The sequence below is a fragment of the Pongo abelii genome, chromosome 5 (genome assembly GCF_028885655.2).
Source record: "Pongo abelii isolate AG06213 chromosome 5, NHGRI_mPonAbe1-v2.0_pri, whole genome shotgun sequence".
Classification (NCBI taxonomy): Eukaryota; Metazoa; Chordata; class Mammalia; order Primates; family Hominidae; genus Pongo; species Pongo abelii.
Genome location: NC_071990.2, coordinates 70,471,189 through 70,488,162, shown reverse-complemented (window position 1 = coordinate 70,488,162; position 16,974 = coordinate 70,471,189). Strand labels below are relative to the sequence as shown.

The following is a 16,974-nucleotide window of genomic DNA, read 5'->3' as shown; positions in this document are numbered from 1 at the left end:
TGATTTACAGTCTTTTTCCTTCAATAGGTTGACTATGTCATCCCACTGCTTTCTGGTCTCCATAGTTTCTGATGAGAAGTCAGCTTACTCATATTGAGAACTTCTTGTTTTCTGTTTTGGTTAACTACTTCTCTCTTGCTGCTGTAAAAATTCTGTCTTTGACTTTTGGCAGTTTGGTTATCATGTGACTAAGTGTGGATCTCTTTCAGTTTGTCCTTCTTGGAGTCTCTTGAGCTTCCTAAATGTATAAATTAATAATTTTTACCAAATTTGAGGAATTTGCATTTCTTATTTGTTCAAATAGTCTTTCTTTACTCTCTCTCCACTCCTAGAATTCCTATTATGCATGCCTGCTGGTGTTACACAGTCTTGAAACTCTGTTCATTTTTCTTCATTTTTTTCCCCCTGATCTGCAGACTAATTGAACTATCCTCAAGTTCCTGGATTCTTTCTTCTCCTACCTCAGATCAGTTCTTGAGCCCCTCTTGTAAATTTTTCATTTCTGTTTTATATTTTTCTATTCAAAAATTTGATTTGATGCTTCTTAATAATTTCTACTTATTAATATTCTCTATTTGGTAAGACATCATTCTCATACTTTTCTTTAGTTCATTATAGTTTCCTTTAGTTACTTAAATATATTTAAAATAGCAGACAAAGTTATTGTTAAGTAAGTTCAATGTCTAGGTTTCCTCAGAAACAGTTTCTATTGGCCACTCTTTTATCTGTACATAGTTTTGCATACCTTGTTTTTTGCATATCTTCTAATTGTTCATTGAAAAGACCACAGTCAATATCATACTGAATGGGCAAAAACTGGAAGCATTCCCTTTGAAAACTGGCACAAGACAGGGATGCCCTCTCTCACCTCTCCTATTCAACATAGTGTTGGAAGTTCTGGCCAGGGCAATTAGGCAGGAGAAGGAAATCAAGGGTATTCAATTAGGAAAAGAGGAAGTCAAATTGTCCCTGTTTGCAGATGACATGATTGTATATCTAGAAAACCCCACTGTCTCAGCCCAAAATCTCCTTAAGCTGATAAGCAACTTCAGCAAAGTCTCAGGATACAAAATCAATGTGCAAAAATCACAAGCATTCTTATACACTAATAACAGACAAACAGAGAGCCAAATCATGAGTGAACTTCCATTCACAACTGCTTCAAAGAGAATAAAATACCTAGGAATCCAACTTACAAGGGATGTGAAGGACCTCTTCAAGGAGAACTACAAACCACTGCTCAATGAAATAAAAGAGGATACAAACAAATGGAAGAACATTGCATGCCCATGGATAGGAAGAATCAATATCATGAAAATGGCCATACTGCCCAAGGTAATTTATGGATTCAATGCCATCCCCATTAGGCTACCAATGACTTTCTTCACAGAATTGGAAAAAACTACTTTAAAGTTCATATGGAACCAAAAAAGAGCCCGCATTGCCAAGTCAATCCTAAGCCAAAAGAATAAAGCTGGAGGCATCCCACTACCTGACTTCAAACTATACTACAAGGTTACAGTAACCAAAACAGCATGGTACTGGTACCGAAACAGAGATATAGACCAATGGAACCTCAGAATAATACCACACATCTACAACCATCTGATCTTTGACAAACCTGACAAAAACAAGAAATGGGGAAATGATTCCCTGTTTAATAAATGGTGCTGGGAAAACTGGCTAGCCATATGTAGAAAGCTGAAACTGAATCCCTTCCTTACACCTTACACAAAAATTAATTCAAGATGGAGTAAAGACTTAAATGTTAGACCTAAAACCATAAAAACCCTAGAAGAAAACCTAGGCAATACCATTCAGGTCATAGGCATGGGCAAGGACTTCATGTCGAAAACACCAAAAGCAATGGCAACAAAAGCCAAAATTGACAAATGGGATCTAATTAAACTAAAGAGCTTCTGCACAGCAAAAGAAACTACCATCAGAGTGAACAGGCAACCTACAGAATTGGAGAAAATTTTTGCAATCTACTCATCTAACAAAGTGCTAATATCCAGAATCTACAAAGAACTCAAACAAACTTACAAGAAAAAAACAAATAACTCCATCAAAAAGTGGGCAAAGGATGTGAACAGACACTTCTCAAAAGAAGACATTTATGCAGCCAAAAGACACATGAAAAAATGCTCATCATTACTGGCCATCAGAGAAATGCAAATCAAAACCACAATGAGATACCATCTCACACCAGTTAGCATGGCAATCATTAAAAAGTCAGGAAACAACAGGTGCTGGAGAGGATGTGGAGAAATAGGAACACTTTTACACTGTTGGTGGGACTGTAAACTAGTTCAACCACTGTGGAAGACAGTGTGGCAATTCCTCAAGGATCTAGAACTAGAAATACCATTTGACCCAGCCATCCCATTACTGGGCATATACCCAAAGGATTATAAATCATTCTGCTATAAAGACACATGCACACGTATGTTTACTGCGGCACTATTCACAATAGCAAAGACTTGGAACCAACCCAAGTGTCCATCAGTGATAGACTGGATTAAGAAAATGTGGCACATATACACCATGGAATACTATGCAGCCATAAAAAAGGATGAGTTCATGTCCTTTGTAGGGACATGGATGAAGCTGGAAACCATCATTCTCAGAAAACTATCGCAAGAACAAAAAACCAAACACTGCATGTTCTCACTCATAGGTGGGAATTGAACAATGAGAACACTTGGACACAGGAACGGGAACATCACACACCGGGGCCTGTCATGGGGTGGGGAAAGGGGGGAGGGATAGCATTAGGAGATGTACCTAATGTAAATGATGAGTTAATGGGTGCAGCACACCAACATGGCACATGTATACATATGTAACAAACCTGCACATTGTGCACATGTACCCTAGAACTTAAAAGTATAATTTAAAAAAAGAAAGAAAAGTAGACATTTAAAATAATATAATATGGTAACATTGGAAATTAGACTCTACCTGTCAATGATTTGCTGTTGGTGCTGTCTGTTTTCTTTATTGTTGCTGCTTTTTATTTGCTTAGTCACTTTCCTGGATAAATTCTGTAAAGTGTGTGACTCCTGCAGTCTCTGCTCATTTAGCTTAGTAGTCAACTAATGATTGAATAGTTAAACACCTTTGACCTAAAAGCATCCCAGCCTTTGCTGAAGGCCTATGTGTGTGATGGAAAATGCCTTAAATGTTCAGGCTGGTAGTTTATAAATCACCTTAGCCTTCATGTTCTGCTTGTTCAGAGCTTGGAGTTTGGCCAGAGATAAGATTTTAAGGCCTTTTCAGGCCTTTCCTGAGTTTTCACACAGCCATGTAACATAGAAATATGTGTCTGGAGTCCTACAAATATGTTGGAGCTTTCTAGTGCCCTCTATGGATGTCTTCTTCCCTGGTTTTTTCTTTAAAAATTTTTTTGATCAGCTTCTTGTTTATTCCAGTTATAACTGCTGCCTCAAGCAGCTGCAATATTAAACAACTGCCACTGATTATTTTCAATTAATGTCCAGAAGAAAAGGCTATTCTTACAAGCTCTGATCAGGTCAAATAAAGACCAACTAAGAATTGGGGTTTTTAGGGAACTACCAGGCAGGAAAAATAATGGCAATTCCCTGAAAATTGAGCTTTTAATGAACTTCACACTCTTTCTTCTCTTTCCAGCAGCTGCTAGGCAGCTAGTTTTCACTGTGATTCTGAAGCTACTGGTTTTCAAGCCCACCATGTGTTGGAGAGAGAGGGATATGAATAGGATAAGTTAAAATGCCATAAAGCCTGCTAGTCTTACTGAGATTCAATGTTTTTCTTGAATAATCACTTATTAGATTGTGAAAGCCCCTTAAAAAGTTCTGAATATATTGATTTTGACAAATTTTGCCTCTGTTCTTATTGCTTTTTTTGAGGAGTAGATTTTCTGAAATCCTTCAGAAATAACAAATTGTTATTTTTAGCCACTAAGTTTTGTAGTGGTTTCTTACAAAGCAAAAGACAACAAAAACATTTTTCTCTTCATTTTCTACTTAGGATGATAGTCATGCAGTCACCAGTCCATCTGTTATTAAGACTGAAAGCTCTTTGAAAGCAAGGACAGCATTTAACATATCTTTGTATCACTCACAAAGCCTAAGTGCAGACCCAACAGGGCACTTTATCTGTTGAATGAGTGAGTGATCCAGCAAATGAGAGACACAGACGTACTTAATTTTGATATGATACTTTGATGTTTAATAAACAAAAACTAAATAGAGGTCGGGTGTGGTGGCTCACACCAGTAATCCCAGCACTTTGGGAGGCCGAGGCGGGCAGATCACTTGAGGTCAGGAGTTTGAGACCTGCCTGGCCAACATTGTGAAACCCCATTTCTACTAAAAACACAAAAATTAGTCAGGCATGGTGGCACGCGCCTGTAATCCCAGCTACTCAGTTGGCTGGGGCAGGAGAATTGCTTGAACCCAGGAGGTGAAGGTTGCAGTGAGCCGAGATTGCACCACTGCATTCCAGCCTGAGTGACAGAGTAAGACTCCATCTCAAAAAAAAAACCTAAATAGAATTATTTTTCAATAATTTATAATCTAGTTCCAAAGCTGAAAATATTTTTGCTCTCATGAGTAGTTTCTGCTGTGACAAAAAAATAAGATTATCAATACTTATATATAACAATTATATTTTAAAATATACATTGAAATAAATTTAGTTATATTTAAAGAATAATTGATTTTTTAATCTAAGTTTATAATGAATGAAAATCCTTACAATTACTATATTTCCCTTTCAGAAATTTATATTGTGCTTTCAAGACCAAATGTGATTTTGCTTGCCAAGATTATGCTATTTGAAGAAAAACTTCTGCATTTTAAAAATAAAATATTAAAAAATATATCTACTCTTACAAACTATGCTTGTTGTTTATACCACACAAGCACAAACACTTAACATGACACAGAATAGTTTCTCTGGGTCTTGCCAAAATTTCTGTTATAAAAGAGGCCATATTGGGTTACCAGAGAGATATAATGACAGCTTGCTATGTCTAAGATATCCATGCTTGAATATTTTGAATGGAGTGTAATTTCCTATAAGAAATCCTATCCATTGCTTATTCAGTGATACTCCCATTACGAAAAATATCGTTGATCCTTACTTGCTAAGTTCATTCATATATATATATATATATACACGTATATATATATACGTGTATATATATACATGGCTAGAAATTCTCAATGGGATATTTCCTCCCTTCCCTCCATTTTATACATGTTGTATGTAGTTCAATGTCATAAATAAAAATTTTATCCACATAAATTAATACTAACCTACATTTGAAGCCTAGACTCAGTGAAATTTAAGTGTAATTTATACTTTATTTTAAATTGTCTACTTTTCTACACATTAATTAATGTCATCTAAATATTCATGGGCCTACGGGGCACAAGTATATCAGATTAATAAAATGTTCAATATAAAATCAATATTTTAAATATATGGCTAACTAAACATCATACAGTCAAACTAAAGTTGGTCGAAGTGCTCCAGGCATGTCAAGGGAAAACTGTTGCCTGGGAGTCCACTTCACACTGGCCTCTGAGGGTGGGAGCCAGCTCTAGATATAATCTGGAGTATCTCTGAAGCCTTGTAATTCATATATCTTGGATTCCTTTAAACTTGTAATTCACTTCAATGTTGCAGAAATCTAAAATGTAGCTTGCATCTGCTCTCTGACATTCTCTATGTACAGCAGCCCTCTGTTTAATCATAAAATGGAAGAAAACCACATGAAACGTCGGGGAAGTGACCAGGGGATCAGAAATAGGGCTCCTTAAAAATGACTAATTACAGTACAAGCAGTGTCCAGGTGTCAGAACCACTGCCAGTGAGGCTTTGACCCCAATAAAAAATTTATTTCATAAAAATCTTAACATTAAAATGTTTCTTTCTTGGTGTTAAGATTAAGAAAGATTTTTATTTTTTTCTTTATATTTTCTCTACTTTCTCAATTTTTGCAAGGGGCATGAATTGGGCAGATGATCAGGTTTTTAAAAATTACAACTATTCACATCTTGGGAAAAATAACCCTAACCTCTGATGTGAACCTATAAATTATCCCTATATTCTTCAAGGACAGAGATGAGGGAGAATTGACACATACTGCACCCCCTCACACACATAAAAGGCCATATGCCTCAATATGTTGGCGGTGAGGCAAATTCTTTAAAAACTGATAAGGGCACTAACAAATATTATTTTTTCTATTTTGGTAGGTAAAAATTAAGTTGCAAAAGTCTAGAACTCCCAACCTATAGCCTTTATAATAAGTAAATCACTGAAGCATTAGAAGAAAACGCAAAACAAAAAACTTTCAAATAAAAACATACCTATGACAATATTTCACCCATTTACTTAAAACGGAGTATTTAATTACAAAGTTAATAGTAGTAATATACATGGAGTTGGATAAAAAATAACATTTTATTAACTCTGAAGCAATTCTACTGTATAGGACTTTAAGAATGAATTATATTTGTCCAAATTCCATATTAACTTCATTCTCTAGATTTTTTCCTACCTGATTAATGAAAATTTTTTTTCTGGTCAAAATTTACTTAAAACCATTAGGAAATACAAATAGAATAAAACCTAAAAGGTTTCTGTATTACAGAAAAGATCTTGGCATGAGATACAGGAAGCATTTGATCACTCTATATTTGTATAATTGTTATTAAATAGATTGTACATTCAACTTTCTTCCTAACTATGAAGTGCTTTCACTAACAAGCCAAAACACCTAATTGTCTACTTTTAGAGCTTTCTTCCTGTCTGGAAAATCCTTATGTTTATAAAACACAAGCTCTGTTAATATTGAGATAGTCCCAAAAAGTCAGTCACACATTACTAACAAACTGTCTAATAATTAATTCTCACCTTGGAAAGCACAGAGCAGAGATCTGTGGGGACTGCTATGAAGCAAAGAAGTTCTAAGAGGGAAGACACAGAGAGAGAACAAATCCAGAGCAGGAAGCTCTCCTGAGTTAGACAGACAAAGATGAGATGCTGAGTCTTGGGCAGCAAATGTGTCACCTTAAGGCAGTGGGAGTTTGGGAGGAAAGTTCCAAAAAGGAGGGGATGTGAGATGCAACCAAGATAAACCTTGTCTATTTCTCTCTCCTGTGCTCTGGACTTACATACCTAAGTCCCTAGTAGGCACCTCCACGTGGAGGGGAAAGGCATTGTAATTAAATAACTGAAATTGAACGTTTTATATTGCTGCCTCAGCACATCCTTCCACAAGGATTCCGCATTTCAATAAAAGACATGGCTATTCACTCAGGTGCCCCACCCAAATCCCTGCAAGTTATTCTTTATTCCTGCCTTTCCTTTGTTATCCCCCATCCTATCTAACCTATCAGCAAGTCTTACTGGTTTTTGTGTGTTTTTTTATGGGTTTATTTTTTTGAGGCAGGGTCTCACTCTGTCACCCAGGCAGGAGCACAGAGGTGTTGTCACGGTTCATTGCAGCCTCAACCTCCCAGGCTCAAGTGATCCTCCCACTTCAGCCTCCTATGTAGCTGGGACTATAGGCACATGCAGCCATGCCTGGCTAATTTTTTGTATTTTTTTGTAGAGATGGAATTTCGCCATGTTTCCTAGGTGGGTCTCAAACTCCTGGCCTCAAGGGATACATCTGCATTGGCCTCCCCAAGTTCTGGGATAACAGGCATGAGCCACCACCCCAAGCCCTTACTGTTTTTATCACCAAAACAGATCTTGACTCTGGCTACTTCTCTCCATCTCCACTATCACCACGCTAGCCCAAGCGGCCACCATCTCTCCCCAGGACTCCTGTTATAGTGTCCTGATTGTCCTCCTTCTTTTCCTTTCCTTACAATCTGGCCTGCACATAGCAGCTAGAATGAGCTTTTAAAATCAGACCAGGTCCCTCCCTTACTTATAACCTTCTAAAAGTGTTGCATGGTTGCTAGAATAAGATGCATTTCTCTGACCATGACTCATAAGGTATGATGTGATCTGACTCCTGCCTTCCTCTGACACATCATCTCCTATTCCAGTCTCTGTGTGGCACCCAGGCTCCAGGCACAGTGACTTGAGTTTTGTTCCTTGAACACACCAGGCTCATTGAGACCTTGGGCCTTTGTACTTCCTGTTTCCTCTCCTGGGACAGTCTTTCCCAGAGGTCTTCATTTACATCAAGATTACTCAACCCACCGCCCACTGGCCACATGCAGCTCAGGATGGCTTTGAATGAAGCCCAAACACAAATCTGTAAACTTTCTTAAAACATTATGAGATTTTTTTTGTGATTTTTTTTAAGCTCATCAGATATCATTACTGTTAGTATATTTGATGTGTGGTCCAAGACAATTCTTCTTCCAAAGTGGCTCAGGGAAGCCAAAAGATTGGACACCCTTGATTTAGATGGCTTTTCCTTACTGTTCAGGTCTCAGCTCAAATATCACTTCCCTTGAACAGTCTAAGATTGTCCTCACCCTAGTCACTATCTAACACATTACCTTGTTCTATTTTCTTCATAGGTGCCTACCTGACTTTTTAAGAATTACTGGTTTACATATTTATTGCCCGTTTTGTGGAATGTGATTTCCACAAAAACTGGGACCTGCAAGACTTGTGGCTGTAAATCAAGCATCTAGACTAGTACCTTGCATATAGGAAGCAGTCATAAAAATTTGTTCCATTCATGAGAATCCACAATGACGCCTATAACCAGTCCTAGTAGGTGATTAACACTTATGTTGCTCAGCATAAAATCTATGTTATCTTGCATAAGGCCTTAACATGGAGGCCTTATGAGACTGTGCTATATCACATTCATCAGGAAAACAACAGATGGAAAAGGCAAATCCTATGTGATTCTAAAGCAGGTTAATCAAAAACTTTGATAGAAAAAGAAGTCCATTAACAAACACATCAGTTTCTTAATTTCAAAAAGAAGTTTAAAATCTCTACAGGCTGAAGCAAAATATAATAGCTGCTCCAATATTTCACCAAAAGTGTCTTCATAGAAGTCTTCAAGTCCTTGGAAATGTGTTAGTCATAAGAAACCACACATCATAGTTTCCTGTAGTTCTATACTCCTAAAGCTGAAAGGGACTTTGATAGTAATTTAGATCAATCATCTCACTTCATAAATGAGAAATTAAAATTGCAGACATTAAATAACTACCTCACCTTTACTCTGCCAGAGGTCAGGTTGGAACTTGAACTTATGACTTTTAATTCCAAGGTTAGTTTCTTCCAATATATCAAGTTGCTTGTATCTTTTTGAGCTTTCTTTTTTGGCTAAGAATAAAATTCCCCTCATCATTACCAACCTGACTTAAAAGTAATATTTTGGCACTATGAGGGGAAAAATATCTCTATTTTCCTAAGTATTAAGGAGGGATATAAGTAAATATATTAATTTCAAGAAATGAATAAATAAAATGTTTACAATCACACTATAATATTAACAACAACAATGAATCATATTTTGGGCTCCAAGCAAAGTATTCTGACATTTGCACATCCTACATGGCCAGTAGCCCTGAAAGGTAAATTATTACAGTTCCTTCCTCTAATGACATTTTGAGCTTAGATCAGGAAGTATCACAAAACACACAGTTATGACTTCAAAATAGAAATTATTGCCTATTGGATTTTGGAAAAGATAGCCATGCTACAGAAGATGAAAACAAATCAGGAATGTTTTCTCTCTAATTCCTTAGATCATTTTCTAGAAAACTCAGAAGTTTTCACCAAACATTTCTTTTCTTTTTAATTTTTATTTTTATTTTAAGTTCTGGGGTACATGTGCAGGATGCACAGGTTTGTTACATAGGTAAATGTGTGCCATGGTTCACCAAGCATTTCCTTAAAGATGAGTGTAATTTAAAGCTGGGCGCGGTGGCTCCCGCCTGTAATCCCAGCACTTTGGGAGGCCGAGGCAGGCAGATCACAAGGTCAGGAGATGGAGACCATCCTGGCTAACATGGTGAAACCCCGTCTCTACTAAACATACAAAAAATTAGCCGGGCGTGGTGGTGGGTGCCTGTAGTCCCAGCTACTTGGGAGGCTGAGGCAGGAGAATGGTGTGAACCTGGGAGGCAGAGCTTGCAGTGAGCTGAGATTGCGCCACTGCACTCCAGCCTGGGCAACAGCAAGACTCTGTCTAAAAAAAAAAAAAAAAAAAAAAAAAGATGAGATGAGTGTAATTTTCAGGAAGTAGTAGTGAAAATTATGAGAACAGCATGTATACTAGTAACTAGGTAATGTGAAGAAAGGTAAAAAGTGTTCTGATAAATAGTACCTCTGTATTTATTTTCCTAATGAAAAGTAACACATTGGGATTTTCATACTTTGGGAAGAACAACAGTAGAATGGTAACCTAACTAAAAGATAAGTAATTTCTTAAAACGTGAAAATAATGGTCATGTGACTATCTCAAATGATGACGGAAAGAAAGAGAAACTTTTGCACCAATCCTACATTATGGTTTTCCTGGCATACAGTAAACTTTCATTCTATTCATTCCCTGAGTTGTGAAATCAGGGCCTGCCATTGTTATCTACAAAGTTAACTTAATGAAGGTGAAGTATCTGGTCTCCCAGGAACAGAGGGTATCAACTGAACAAATAATGAGCATTCCCGGCTGTCCAATTAATGAGAAGCCAATACAAACTGCCTTAAGAGGATAAACTTTGCTTTTCAGACTCCCTTCCAGATGGTTAGCATTGTAAGTATGACAAAGTTGGGGAAAAGCAGAAAATTTTAAAATTAATTCACTATTTTAAAGTACATGCTCATATTTATTGACAGTTGTTTTATGGGGAGATAGAAGCAGACAGTAGGTTGCATTTATTCTCCATGACTAGGCCCTGGTGGGTTGTTGTCAAGAAAAATAAAGACAATAATGAAGCTCATAAATTTGTTTACTTATTAGTATATTAAGTAATTAGCAATTTCATTGTATAGCAAGTTCAAATTTGAGGTTTCTGTTCAGTGTTCCTAAAAGAACCACAGTTTGTAATATGGTTACGTCTCTGTGTAGTAACAGTTTGGTTTCAAATATACAAAAAGGAAAGGATAAAACCAAGCTACAGAACAAGAAAGGATTAGGAAGAAAACTCATGATTACCAGTTTCCTGTTTGATCTTTTGCTTAAATAAATAATAAGGAATGTGAGACAAGAACTAAAATATAAAAAAAAAGATGAAGAAACTTTTATAATTTCAGTGCTCATAAGCTGAAAAGCAAGATGACATTATTATTCTAGAGAAATTTCATTTCATAAATGATGTTCTAAAAATTTGTGTGTGAGATACATTCACATAGCAAAGTGTTTAAAAAGTTTAATTACTGATTACAGTGGTTCCAGAGGTAATTCTTCAACCAGCTCAAAGCATAAGCCTTGAAAGCAAAGTGCTATTTTGATAGAGCTAGAGTGAATTTTCCAGATCATATTTAACAAGACTAAGCTTTATTTATTTATTTAACAAGACCAAGCTTTATTTATTTAATTTTGCTTATAAAATTAAACAGCTAAATGGAAAAAAATCTATTTTTATATATCAAGAACTGGCTTCCAAATTAATTCTGCCATTCTGAGTAAGTGTGAGGCAGGGTTTAGGAAGAACTTCCGTATTTACAAGTATCAGTGAGGCCTCTGACTTGCTGAATATCTTCCAGGAAGAGAAATATGATACAAGTTACATTTCCTGAGAGTGAAGTGAGAGATGCTTGGAGTTTATAGTAAGTCATTTCTTTCCCAGCTGACATCCACCATCACCTGTCAAGTCACAAGCAATTTGGCTAGCAGGGCCTAGAGGGTTTGTCTGAAATGCCTTCCTCCCAGGCTGGGTGATGATGTTGGAGTTCCACAGCCACAGAGACTCTGAAATCTTAGCCCTTTTGTGTTTGCTGAGGGGATTCAGGCAAATAGGTTGTTAATGGGAAAACAAAGCTTGGATGACTCTCTAATAACCTCACGCCTGATCTGATTAGCACTAGTTCAATGTGGCATTGTAAACGACTTCCCATTGAAAACAAGTCCCCCTACTGGATGCCATCCAGATAACAAAAACCAAGGATAAATTAGACAGTCTGCTCTTTAGAAATGAGGATACTTTAGAAATGAGGATAACAAAAACCAAGGATAAATTAGACAGTCTGCTCTTTAGAAATTAGGATACTTTGAAGGTTAGTTTTTTCTGGTGTCCCTCAGCCAGGAAAGGTTATTTTTTTTTTTAACCCTGGATTAAACCCAACCCTGCCCCCAAAAGGTCCTCTAAATTCTGAAGTATCCTTGGGTCCGAGAGCTCAACTGTTGCTTTAGGATCAGCCCGGGAGGTCCTAGACCTAATTGAAAGCTGTGATTTTCCCAATGGCATATGCACTCAGCTGTTTTTTTCTAGCATGTAGTGCTATTGCTACTACATCTCCACTTTTTTTTAAATATGAATAAAGTTCAAACCCCTCATGCCAGCAAGTAAGACCTTTCAGAACAGCCCATACTTTCAAGTCTTCTCCACCTCCAGACATTCTTCTCACCTGTGTTCATTAACCACATGTGATTTCTCACTATTCCTCAAATTGCTTTGACCTTTAAAACTACCATGATGCTCCCTCTAACTACCACAACACACACTGGCCCCTTGGCTCACCTGGTAAATTCACACTTCAAGGCTCAACTTTTCACTTCCTCTATGAAGCTTTTCCTGGCTTCATCTGTTCTCTCAGAGTTTATCATACATATATCTAAAAATTGCTATTATATTCCATAACAGCTCATTTTTGGCCTGTCCTTCCAAACAGAAATAATTCAATGGAGGGGACTGTTTCTATTCATCCTTAAATTCTCAGGGTTTAGCATATAGTATTTATTATCATTTGGGAATTGAATGAAATACTTTGTTAGTATTTCTTCTTTCACTGGCATCAAAGCTGAAGGTAGAAATAATAACGACAATATAACATAAAATATTTTTTCTCAATGTAGCCCTCTTAACCAAAAGAAACTTTACGTTATTATTGTGGGTAAATCAGAAGAGAGAGGCAAACATGAGGATAATAGAGAGAATTGCCTAGTATTCATACCTTTTATTTTTTAATTTTTTGAGACAGGGTCTCACTCTGTCACTCAGGCTGGAGCGTAGTGGCATGATCAGGGCTCACTGCAGCCTCAACCTCCCTGGGCTCAAGCAATCCTCCCACCTGAGGCTCCTGAGTAGCTATGACTACAGGGATACACCACCATACCTGGCTAACTTTTTTGTATTTTGTAGAGACAGGGTTTTGCTATGTTACTCAAGCTGATCTCGAACTCCTGGGCTCAAGCGATCTGCCTGCCTCAGCCTCCCAAAGTGCTAGGATTACTGGTGTGAGCCACCGTGCCTGGCCTCTACTGGCTTTTGAGACTCACAAATGATGGTGAGCCAGGAGTTGATAGGACTATATTTATTAAACACTCTGTGAGGCTCTGTGCCCAAGATATACTGCCTCGGGGCTGAAGGGACAGTTAGAGAAGGGGTCTTTAGATCTCCGCCACCACCTTCCAAAGCACACATGCACACCTCACACAGTCGTAAGCCACAGGGTAACTCTGGCACCTGTAGGCCAAGAATGAGCAGCCATGAGCAGTGGTTGGGTCTCACAGAGTAGGATTTTCATGGAGAGAGCTCCCCAGCAATGGCAACAGCAACATGCATTGATAAGAAAATTAGAAAACAAGAAGAAAAGCATATCTGCTTTTGAACATGAACACATGTGCATCACTTTTGGGGCTCCCAGAAATAACAAGAGTAGGTTTTAAGCAGTTATGTATGTAGAAAGTAGAAGTCATATCAATTTACGCATTGATGTTAATATAATATCATTTAAATCCACATATTAATGAGGCCTGAGAACATTTAGATTACACAAGTCAGAATGAGATCAGAATTATGTAAGAATTATAGAAAAAGTGGTATTGGACCACCAAAAAAAGAAGGAAACTTGAAGGACATTAGTGAGGGCTTAGGGTAGAATATAGCAGGTGTACTAAGCTTTCTAGGATATGTAGGATTCCAATGGGCAGAAAAGGTGGGCATGGTACGACAGATAGAGACAGAAATGGGTTCACAAAGGAAGTTTAGTGCAACACCTAGGTCAACGCTGGCATTGGAGATAGGACAGCTGTCACCGGCAACTATGAGGGAGAAATTTCCATAGTGTTCAAGAAGTCCTAGTCAGATTTTAATGGGCTAAGGGATGTGTGAAGAAGTAAAAGTGGACAGTAACATTGTTCTTTTAAGAAGTCTGTGAGTAAAGGGGACTGCCCAAGGAAAATGTTTCTATAATAGGGAAGGATTAAGTATATATTTGTAGAGTAAGAGGCCAGGATACTGTGGAGAGGAGCACTGAAGACCCAAGAGCAGGGAGATCATGGGTGGATCAAGGTCTTAGAGGAGGCTGGCTAGGAGAGGATTAAGAGCACAAGTGAAGGGGTTAACCTTTGAAAGAAGGGGGGTTGCCTCCAGGGAGAACAGCTGAAACTAAGAAATTATGAAGTAGAGAGAAGTTGAGATTGTTCAAATAAGAAAAATAACTTTTTTCACTGAACTTATGATTGTTTCCAAATTACTTAGATATAGCCATGGTGAAAGGAATTAATCAAGTCAATTATTTGAATATTTTATTACTTTAGTCTAAAATTATTAAAATGTCACCTAATTTGGAAAAAAAAAGTGTCTTAGGAAACATAAGTGCTGACCTAAATGAGATAATGAACAAGATGTAGGAAACTTACAGGAATCACATAAAATAACATAAGCATAGTTTTTCTGCTACCATGTTTATTTTCTAATTAGCATTTGTGGCTAAGTTGAAAGAATTGAAATGACAATAAAGTAATGATTTATCAGTTGGCACAATTATTCTTCCTTAGTTGACATAGATTTCAAAGTTTATTATTGAAATTATAATTATATCCTACAATCTGACTGTGTCTGAGAAGGAGGATTAGACTATTTGATGCTATTTTATGATACACAGAGTCCAATTAGCCTACAGAAAAATCTTTAGAGTTGTTATAAAGCTATGCTGAAGCACTAGTATAACAAAGCATCAAGCACTACTGAGGTCAATTCTCTAATTCATAAATTTAAGACCATGCTTATTCGTAGGTTTACAACCATTATAAAAGCAACACATTTGCAACCACCTAAGGATAATAACTAATTAGTCCTCAAATAGCATTTTTATGAGCCAAATTAAGATTAAAGATAGGACTGAAGTACATGCTTACATGCCTTTCTTTTGTACACTCTGAAAACCTGCAGTGTACACTACAGATATATTCACACAACCCTACCAAGCGAAAAGCTCTGCTGTCCCTTACAAGATTGATTCATTGGATAAAAGAATGATTGGAAAAAGAAAAAAATCTAATATATAATCCAACAGTAGAGGTAGATTAATCAATGCCTGTTAGACTGGCCCAAGTAATTATCAAAATAGAACACTTCAGTTTCATTACTTTATGAAAACATCTGCTTTATTATGACTCCTAAGTAGTACATTTAACTAGTACCTCACTACTATCAAAGTAAATGGCATATAGACACAACAAGATAATTTACATGTAATTAGTCATAATAAAGTAGAAATTAATTCTGGATTTGGAGACAGAAGAACTGAGTTCTAGATACAACTGTTTATTATTTTTGAAATTTTAGGTGAATTACTTAATGTCATTGAACCTCATTTTTCATCTATAAAATGGTGATAAAGTACTACATCACAGAAGTCATTGTGGTACCATTGATACAAGAAGGCAAAATTACTTTGTAAATCATATAACACTCATAAATGTAAAGTGGTATTATAAGAATAATTATCATTGTTGGAAACTGGGTAGTCACATGTGCCTTGTCCTCAAGTCTTCTTTGGTGAAAAGATCTAGTACAAGAATTAGAAGTAAGGTGCCTTATTTTTTGAGGTGCTGGTGAAAAGAAATTATTGGTTGCCTAAAATATGCAAGTAGCTGTACCAATAAATTTCAAATACCCCTTCAATTTAAACTTAAGATCATATCAATTCAAGTAGCACTAAACACCACTGTGTGTCAGGTACCATGAGGGCCACAAACATGAATCAGTTGGATGTAATCTCTACCCCGTAAGGCTTATATATCTGAACAATTTCCTGCCTGGCCAAAGAATGGGAGTTCTGATGTGAGCAATGGAGTCTAAAGAAAAATAATAACTTTCTGATTATATGATACAATATGAGAGGCCTATTACCTATTTTGAATGACCGTAGACTTTCATTAGAACTTAAGCCATCTGGATGTTGTGGGGAAAATCGTATATCAGTTCTTCAAAATTTTTGCCAGGGGCTTATGTAATGTTTGTGAGCATCAGAGAAAATCAAACTGCCTGCCACCTTGGATATGGATAAATTGGGTTGTCAATGTTTTTCTCATATAAAAATTATCTCATGTAATTATATTTATTGGATTTTTCCATGTCTGAACCTCCTAGGGCCTTCCCTCACCTTAGATGTCTTTCCTCTCCCCAGAACTTGATTCATCTCTGACTCTCAGTAGTCTCTTCAGTCTTCAAAGCCTAGTTTAAATCCCATAGTCTTCAAGATTTTTTTTTATCATCCCAAATATAAGGGATTTTGTCCTTATATTTGTCCCGTTGAACATTTAAAGCATTAACTGTATGCTTATAATTATAATTATAATTAAGTTTGTCTTCATTTCTAGCCCCTAAGAGGAGATATCACACACTCCCTAGAGGCAAGAACCGTATCTTATACCTCTTTCTGCAAACTCTTTACTAATGTTCTGTCCTGTGTTTCAACAAGACAAGTGAAAAACTACTACTTTTTTCCTCAGAAATGAGAACCTACCCTCTTTTCCTTAGAAAGTTTATGTACATTTGAGGCTAGAAAATGGATAAGTTTGTAAATGAATTGCAGTTTCTC

At 36.8% G+C, this 16,974-nt stretch overlaps 1 protein-coding gene across 1 annotated transcript in view; it reads right to left on the bottom strand.

Moving 5' to 3' along the window:
• COL19A1 (collagen type XIX alpha 1 chain) overlaps positions 1-16,974 on the bottom strand; it is a 339,117-nt gene that overhangs the window by 292,919 nt on the left and 29,224 nt on the right. The gene's annotated exons all lie outside the window — the stretch shown is intronic.